The following is a 9,563-nucleotide window of genomic DNA, read 5'->3' on the forward strand; positions in this document are numbered from 1 at the left end:
TGGGAGTTGATTACTAAGGCTCTGCAGTAGAGAAGGAATTGAGAGGGGGTTGGTCACACAGCACCAGTTAACCGCCTGAAGCGGCGCAAGATGGGGACCGCACATGTGAGACCCAGCCAGGCACTGCTATCGTAAGTCTCCAATTACGAGCGCAGGGGCGCACGAAAGCCTAAACTGAAGCACCCACGGGGACACGCATCTCGAAGAACCTACAGTACTGCACAAGGTGAATAACTTTCTCGTCTATTTCTGGTAGAGATTATTAACATCTCTCTTGGGGACAACGGTCGCCTCAAATTACTGATTGTTAGGCCTCTGCTTAAGAAACCATTGCTTGGTGTTGGCAGGCTTGCTAATTGTCACACAATCTTATCCTTCACTTAAGCTAGGTCTACACTACCTGCCTGAATCGGCGGGTAGAAATCGATCTCTCGGGGATCGAATTATCGCGTCTCGTCGGGACGCGACAATCGATCCCCGAATCGACGTGCTTGCTCCACCAGGGGAGGTAGGAGTAAGCGCCGTCAACGGGGAGCCGCGGAGGTCGATTTTGCTGCTGTCCTTACAGTGGGGTAAGTCAGCTCCGATACGTCGAATTCAGCTACGCTATTCGCGTAGCTGAATTTGCGTATCTTAAATCGACCCCCCCCCTGTAGTGAAGACCTGCCCTTAGAAAGGAAGGTTCATTAGGAAGGTTGTACTGAAGCAGCGCGAAGTTCTCAGATTTCTTTGACCCCTTTCAGTGTGGTGTTTGGCCTGCACTAGTCTTGTTTAGATAATGCTGTCTTGGTGATGGACGCTTTTGTTAGAGCTCTTATTTCCTTCAATACTGAGGACCATGCAGTGTTATGGAATAAGTACAGTCTGTTAGATTTTTTTCATCTTTGGGAGGACTCCTAGGTGTAACCCTGTATATTCCATGATTCCAGGACCACACAATTTGCCACCAAATTCATCCATTGCTGTGAATTTGTGCTACAGAATCTCAGCTTTAATTAAAAAAAAAAAAGGTTTCTAGCCTTCATGGTTGCAGAGAGAATCTTGAAAACATGAACCAGTGTCCTGTTGTCTTCCTAAGCTTGCCGAGAGCCTGAAATAATGGTGGGGTGTGACCTGCCTCATTCATCTCCATCAGGGCCCCCTGGATTCCGTGATTCCACAGCCTTGGAATTCGTCTTTTTCCTGTCTGCCACATAATTCAGCATTTTTATCATGGAGTTCACTGTCTCAATATAGCCAGGTGCCTGGCTTCTTGTTTTCTGTCCCCTGCTCTGCTGGGATGTGCCTACGGCTGCCTCTCCAGCTATCCCCAGAAACGGGAATTAATTGGATTACAATACCTGCTTCCTGCACTGTTCCACTAAGCCAGGTAGCAGGGAGCCAGAGCTGGAGCCTGGTTTGCAGCCAGGGAGTGGGAGGAGCTAGAAGTGTATGCTGGCCAGCTGGGCTGGCTGGAGAATGGAGCAGTAGCCAAGGCTTAGGAAGCCAAGAAGATGAGGCTCTGAGGCTGGCTACAAGCTCCCACTTTCCCTCAGTCACAAGGGAGGCAGGAAGGAAGTTCTGATCTGGGCCTTCTGGATAACATTGCAACTGCCAAGGTCTGTGGCATTCAGCCACCTGGAGAGCACTGAAAAAATACCCATAGTCAAACAGAATACTCAATTAAAATAGGCATCAATGAATTTTACATGGAGTGTTTTCAACTCTGAGCCACAGCTGAGTGTGCATTTGAGGGTAGAGGATTGCACATGAATCATATTCCATGGAGATGCAATGAATTAACATTGCCGTGGGATTTAGGGGTTCTTGCCACAGAAGTTAGTTCTTGCTTCTCTTGGTCTTGAAGGTTTGACTGGGGCATCCTTTTACCCTGGCAATCCCCAGTGGTCGGAGCAGCCCTTGGAGGAGCTCAGACCAGCCAGCATTAGCACCAGAGCAACCCTGAGGCTCCTATGCTTTACATCAGGGTCTGGTCCAGCCAGGACCGGTCCTAGAGCAAATGACGCCCCAGGTGAGGAGCGTCTTCAGCGTCCCCACTCCATTTGCTAAACTTTTGAATACCTTATTATTGCATTTGTAGCCCATTTCACAACTTTGATGCACGATTTGCATGCATGATTCATCCTTATAAGACAATAAATTTGCGTGCTAAGTTCTGTAAATCTGTATGTATTCATGCCATAGAGAAATAAAAATATTTGTTTCCTCTAAGCGTATAGAAACTTTTTAATTTTAAGAATAACTGAAATGCACTAACCTCAAGGAATTGAACTGTGCACCAACATTGGGTGGACCAATATTAAATTGTGTTACAGTAGGTGACAGCCTTAGAATGTTAACCCTAGTCCTTTCGTTCAGAAGGTCACTTTTCTCGCCTTTGCCCTCACAAACTGAAGCACAGCACCAGAGAGAGACAAAGACTGGCCAATGGCATTTTCAAGCAATCAAATAGCAGGCGATGTCAGTCTCTTGTTGGCCATCATCGATCGAAGATATGTTTTAATGAGCCTGAGCTTCAAAAAGCTGCGCTCACCACTCCAAACTGTGACCAGAAGCGTGAGCAGAATCCTCAAAGCTATCCACACATTAGGAAAAGTGTCCTTCAGCTTTGCATCATGAATGAATTGGAGAACTTGGAGTGGAGAGTGCTTCCCGTGTTCCCAAATGTGACGGATATTGTCCAATTCGACAGAGAGGTCTTTATCATTGACGTCCAAACATTCCCCATGTGTCAGCGACAGGTAAAGGTCTGTACAATTGTTCAAGAGTGTTTTTCTGTCCGCCAGTAGCTTACTAAGATCATACAAAAAAAAAACACCCAGGGCTTTTCATGGTGTTTCATTTGTCCAAATCTTTCTTCGATGAACACTCGAGCAGTGTCAATGAGGAAGCAAAAAAACTCCCTCTTGAATTTTTCTTCTGAGCTTCCCATCACCTCATCTTTGCCCTTATAACCAAACTGTCTCCTCTTCCCATGAATGAGTTTCCTTGAAGACAGACTCAACTTCTAAGTTTTCAGTCATTTATTTGGCAGCAGTGATGGCATCTTCAAATTCGTTGTCTCTGTAGCAGAGGCACCAAGTTTGTAATCTGCTGGGGGGTGCTCTCCCCCCGGCTCTGCCAAGGCCCACCCTCACTCCACCCCTTCCCCCAAGGCTCCACCCCCACCCTGCTTCTTCCCACCCCTGCTCCACTCCTTCCCTGCCTCTTACCGCCCCTGCCCTGCCCAGTTTCACCCCTCCCCCAAGCACGTTGCGCCCTCGCTCGCCCCTTCCCCCACAGTGCCTCCTGACGTCATGAAACAGCTCATCTGCAGCAGGTGGTAGGCGCTGGGAGGGAGGGGGAGGCACTGATCTGTGGAGCCCGCCGGCGGGCAGGAGGCGCTGTGGGGAGGGGGAGGTTCTGGTAGGGGGGCTGCCAGTGGGTGCTCAGCACCGCCATTTTTTTCCCTTGGGTGCTCCAGCCCCAGAGCACCCACGGAGTCGGCGCCTATGGTCTGTAGGCCACAACAAAATCAAGGCAGCTTCTCATCAAAGTGGTAGCAGTTGTGATGTTCATCGACTGAGTTTGTAAAGTCTTGTTTACAACGTTTACTTGGAACAGGATATCATGCCAAACCACAATTGAGACCAGAAATTTGGTCAGTGATCACATAAACCAGATTTTTCTTTGTCATTACTCTGCTTTTCATGTGAGCCACATTCTTCTTTATCATCAGTAATGTTAGTAAGTAATGCACATTGGAAAACATAATCCCACCTATACGTATAAAATGATGGTGTCTAAATTAGCTGTTACGACTCAAGAAAGAGATCTTGGAGTCATTGTGAATAGTTCTCTGAAAACATCCACTCAATTTGCAGCGGCAGTCAAAAAAACAAACAATGTTTGTAATCATTAAGAAAGGGATAGATAAGACATAAATATCATATTGCCTCTATATAAATCTATGGTATGCTCGTATCTTGAATACTGTGTGCAAATGTGGTCACCCCATCTCAAAAAAGATATATTGGCATTGGAAAAGACTCAGAAAAGGTCAACAAAAATTATTAGGGGCATGGAACAGCTTCCATATGAGGAGAGATTAATAAGACCCGGATTTTTCAGCTTGGAAAAGAGATGACTAAGGGGGGATATGATAGAGATCTATAAAATCATGACTGGTGTGGAGAAAGTAAATAAGGAAGTGTTATTTACTCCTCATAACACAAGAACTAGGGGTCACCAAATGAAATTAATAGGCAGCAGGTTTAAAACAAATAGAAGTATTTTTTTCACACAACGTACAGTCAACCTGTGGAACTCCTTGCCAGAGGATGTTGTGAAGGCCAAGACTATAACAGGTTCAAAAAAGAACTAGATAAATTCATGGAGGATAGATCCATCAATGGCTATTAGCCAGGATGGGCAGGGATGGACAGAAGCTGGGAATGGGAGACAGGAGATGGATCACTTGATGATTACCTGTTCTGTTCATTCCCCCTGGGGCACCTGGCATTGGCCACTGTCGGAAGACAGGATACTGGGCTAGATGGACCTTTGGTCTGACCCAGTATGGCCATTCTTATGTTCTTATCACTCTCCTTTATGCCACCAGGAAAACTATGATTCTCCATCACTTTCCTCACATTTCTATTCCTTATTTTCAGGTAAATCTGCTAATTCCTTAGCAATAGGACTTTCATCATTTACACTTCGCCCCTCAATTTCTTCTGCACTGGGACGATCGCTACTGCCTAAATCCCGGTTTATGTTGTTCCATTTCAGATATTTTCCCATCAAATTTGCCCCTTGCTGCAAACTAGATTGCAATTGAGCTTTTTGCTTCCTATACTGAGTTCCTGAAGGCTTCTTCAGGGGCATCTTTTATTTTCTATGCGGGAAAACAGACAGTATTAGAGAGAGCAAAAGTCTGTGTTCCACAGTCTTAGAAAGTCATCAAACATTACATGTTAAGCATGGCAAAAGAAATAAGTGTTTCTTTTATATTATTGCATAGATAGGGGTTTGATAGATATCTCTGGCATCTCATTAAATATATCCTTTCTTAGTCACTACTTACACTCTTCAAGTCTTAAAACACAAGTACATTTTCACAATGACACAATAAAGTAAAGTTTACAATATTGCAACTGGGCTCACATTGTTCTTATAGCTACTGACTGACTGGCGACGCTCCACCCCTTATATACCCGCGAGGGTGTGGCTGAGAACATTCTAGGAGGTTCAAGGAAAATATCATTCTCAGAAAGTCTGGAAGGCTCCACGAGATTCCACAAAGGTCCAGAACATTCTAGGAGGTTAGTGAAAAATGAATTCACCTATGGAATGCCTGAAACATTTTACTTCAAACATTCTGTTTTCCCTTTTGTCGCTACCAGCAGCAGCACCCTGCCCCCCAAGCCCGGCACTCCAGGCAGTTGCCTGGGTTGCCTTCCCCTAAATCCGGCCCCGTGCCCAGCAGACAGCACCAGAATCACAGGTGGGAGGCACAAAAGGTGGTTAAAGCCACTTGTATCTCCACCTGTTAGCAGAGCTGAGTGCAGCGTGACAACCCAGGAAAAGGCATGTGAGATCAGGTCTACAGTACAACAAAAACAGAACAGTCTCTGGCATAATGCGTTGGAGACTGAGTGTGTCTGTATGCAAGGGTGTGTGTGTGTGCATGTGTGTAATACATAATATGTATTTAGATGCTACACTGATGGGGGCTTTACAAATGCCAATGGGCCTGATATTTCTTCCAATAAACAAAAAACTCTCACCAACTATGTGATCCATCAACTTCTGTGGACTTTGGATCAGGCCTATAGACTTCAGTGGAGCAGCCTTGGACCTGAAGACAGCTTGCTAGATCATTTCCCCACCATGCACACACACACATGCTTGCAGTCAACAAAACACCATTGCTTGAACAGCTAAGGAACGGCTCTCCTGATAAACACAACCTGCTACATTTAATATTGAGAGTTACATGAAAAATTGCATCAATTGGATTCTGAGGTAGGATTGCTGTTTCTATGAAGTATATTTTCAAAAAAGAGCAATTTTCCAGTTATTCTATTAATATTTCTCAACACCAAATTGCAAATGTGAAAGATACCATAATAAATTAGGAGTAGTGAGATTCTGAAATCTATTGTTTGTAAAATGCAGACTTAAGACAGCACTTCACTGCCATTATCTGATGTCACCTGGTTACCTATGTGCTAGAACAATTATTTAGTATGCAGAGACTCAGAACTGGACTGTCATGGTTTTCCTAATAATTTCTTGAGGCTGGCACCATGGTTTTGATTAATGCATCCTCTTAATTCTAACAGTGTGTTACCCTAATAAATCACCAGATTGCATTCCCTTTGCTCATGTAGTACAGTCATGCACTGCAGAGGGCCATGTTTTCCGATGATTTATGGTTCAAACAAATGTCACCAGCTGAAAGGAAATACTGAGCATCGTCAGGTCAGATTCGCACACCAGTTTTGGTCTGCCTGGGGCTGTATTCAGCAGATTCCAACCTGTTGGGTTGATGTTGTCCAGGTTTATTTTGTAACCTATTTTTTTCCTTGTGTGTGATTATTCCATTGATGACTGACATCTAGTCCAGGGGACATCTCTCGAGGTCCCTTCCAGTCCTATGATTCTATGATTACAGCTAATGTCAATCGACCTTGAAGTCACCGGAGTTTTGCTGCTTCGCACCAGCTGAGAATCGGGTCCTCCATGTGGATTTCCAGGTGAAATCCCTTTCATTTTCTGTATTCTGTCCATTGTTCTGCAATCTCACCGCCCCTCTGGCTGCAGCCTACTTACTCCATGTCCACATGCTGCAAGCTGCCTTCAAGGATTGCTCCTTCCCTGAGGAGTTTGTTAGGATCAGCTGCGCATGGACTATTCTTGTGGTCAGACCAGGGCAGGTGACACCTGTGGCCGGTGATGACTTTTGTGTAAATAAGCAGAACTGTTGAGCACCAACCTGGTTCTTAAAAGCGACTGTTGGGGGGGATTTGAACTGAGGGCCAGTGTCATCTTCCCAGAGCAATGCCAATTAGGAGTTTACTTCAATGCAGGGTTCCCAGATGCTGTCCCAATTAAGACCTGGTCCAGGCTATGAAAGTGTCTTGTGGTGGGCCTCCCTCCTCATTGATGATCAAATAACATCCCAATGGCAACGGCAGCAGCAGCTTCTATGGGGAAGGATGACTGTATTATTAGCTGTCTTGAACGCAAATTAGCAAATAGAAACAGAGAGGAGAAGCAGAAAGCATGTGACCAGCCAGCTTTCTGTGGACCACCAAGCCAGCATCACACAGACCACCCCTGATTCAGAACACACTGTTTGGGAACTGTTAGCTTAATGCATCAGCAAAGCCAATTACCAGTGTATTGTCTTTGTCGTGGGATTACCAGAAGAAGAGTGGATACCCGTAGCCAAATAGCACTGACGTGCAAACTTAATACAAAGACGGTTTTAATCATTTTACAGTTTAACTTAATAGAATCGAGACAGAGCTCTTGCTTGTGGGATTAGCGTCCAGCTTCACTGGTTAGAAGCTCAGGAATTCAACTAGACTCTAGTTTATATAAGTGGGGAAAAACCACGTCTGCTGTGATAAAATCTGTGTAGGCCCCAGCTCTCTTGCTGATGCATACGTTCTTGTTGGTATCTTTTTTTCATTCCCTTTAGAATATTGTGGTGCTCTTTTTGCTGGTCTCCCTGCATGCAGCCTTACCAGACCACATGTGGTACTAAATAAATGCTTTGATTCTTTCTTGGACTTTATTCCAACAAGCACATAACTCCAGTCCTGGTTCTTTTACGTTATTTGTCAGTCCTGTGCTGTTCCATTTTATAAGTGCTTCTCTTGACCCGTAAATTTCATTAGATTCTTACCAGTAGCTCCAGCTGTCTTACAGATCTGGTCACTGTATTGAACTGCCCAGGCACCAGCTAAGGTCATCTGGCACTGGTCTAGTTGTCTCATCAATACCTAAATGTGTCTGCCCTAAGGGCTCTTCTTTCAGCAACTTAGCACCTTCACTTTGGCTTTCTTCAGGCCAGGGAACATATTTTAGTCTCTTTGTAAAGCACCAGGTAAATTTACAGCACTATATAAATGATTAACTAGCCAGGAGATTTCAGAGATGTTGCTGAAAGCCAAGGCCCGAATGTCTTGCATCTGAAGAAGTGAGGTTCTTACCCACGAAAGCTTATGCTCCCAATACTTCTGTTAGTCTTAAAGGTGCCACAGGACTCTCTGTTGCTTTTTAAGGCCTGAATTGTTTTCTCTTGTTCCATTTATTATCTTAGCACTGCAGCTTGAATTAACTGCCTTGGTGCTGATCCTCCATTCCTGCCTCTGTTGTCATGTTCTACTGTCCTCTTGAAATACTGGAATATCCCGCTGTGCCTGGTACATCCCAGTAGCTCTAAGCTGCATTTTACCCAATGTACTTGTTACATTCAGCAGCAATGAAGCAGTTGAACTGTTGCACATATTTTGTTAAGTGCACTGAGTTGGTTTAGCATGTGAGAGGCTATATAAACTGCAATCTCTGCTGCTGTACTACCATGTGTGAAAGCCAGCAAAAAAAAACACATTTTTTTCTTTATCTTGGTATGCATCTGGATTCCCCACTCCACTGACAGTGGCTAATTTGACAAGAGTTTGGTTATCCTTAGCTAATGTTAGTTACTGGCCATGTCAATTAGTTCACTCTTCACCCCGGTGGAACAATGCAATGGGTCCCTGTTAAATAAATCATAGACTATCAGGGTTGGAAGGGACCTCAGGAGGTCATCTAGTCCAACTCCCTGCTCAAAGCAAGACCACTCCCCAGACAGATTCCCCTCTCCCCACGATCCCTAAATAGCCCCCTGAAGGATTGAACTCACAACCCTGGGTTTAGCAGGCCAATGCTCAAACCACTGAGCTATCCCTCCCGCTCCCATTTCAGTGGACTAACCCTAGGGAAGCCAATATTCTAAGGAAGCCAATCTCTGTAGCTATGTACCATTCACAAGGGAAAATGAGAAGGCTGGGAGTAATTTTGCAGAACACCCACTAATGCATCTGCTGCAAGTGATTAAAAAAAAAAGAGGTTATTTGGGGTGGGCTCTTCCAAAGCATTTAGCATTGGCCTAACTCTGTTCCTACTAAAGACCATGCTAGATCTCTCATTGACTTCAGCGGGAGCAGAGTTAAGCCAACACTGAGCCCTTTCAAAAAAAATCCCACACTAGATCTGTTGTAGTCCGGGCAAAATGTTTCCCAGTTTTTAACTGTTCACTTTGCTCAACACTAGTCCGTAAACATGTGGCTGAAAGAGAGAGACACAGAACACTTGTTGCATGATTGAAACCAGATTGATTTTGCTGGAACAAAATTTTTTGTGGCCATGCTTGACTAGAAGCCAGTGGGTGACAGAACCCTTGCAAGAAGTGGATGTTACGGTTGAGATGTGCAGACAAGATTGCCACTTCGGAGTCTGAATAATAGTGTGTGTTCTGTGGCATTTAACAGCAACACTTTACTCTGCTCATTCAGCTGTGTCCGACT

The sequence above is a fragment of the Emys orbicularis genome, chromosome 4, assembly GCF_028017835.1.
Source record: "Emys orbicularis isolate rEmyOrb1 chromosome 4, rEmyOrb1.hap1, whole genome shotgun sequence".
Taxonomy (NCBI): Eukaryota; Metazoa; Chordata; order Testudines; family Emydidae; genus Emys; species Emys orbicularis.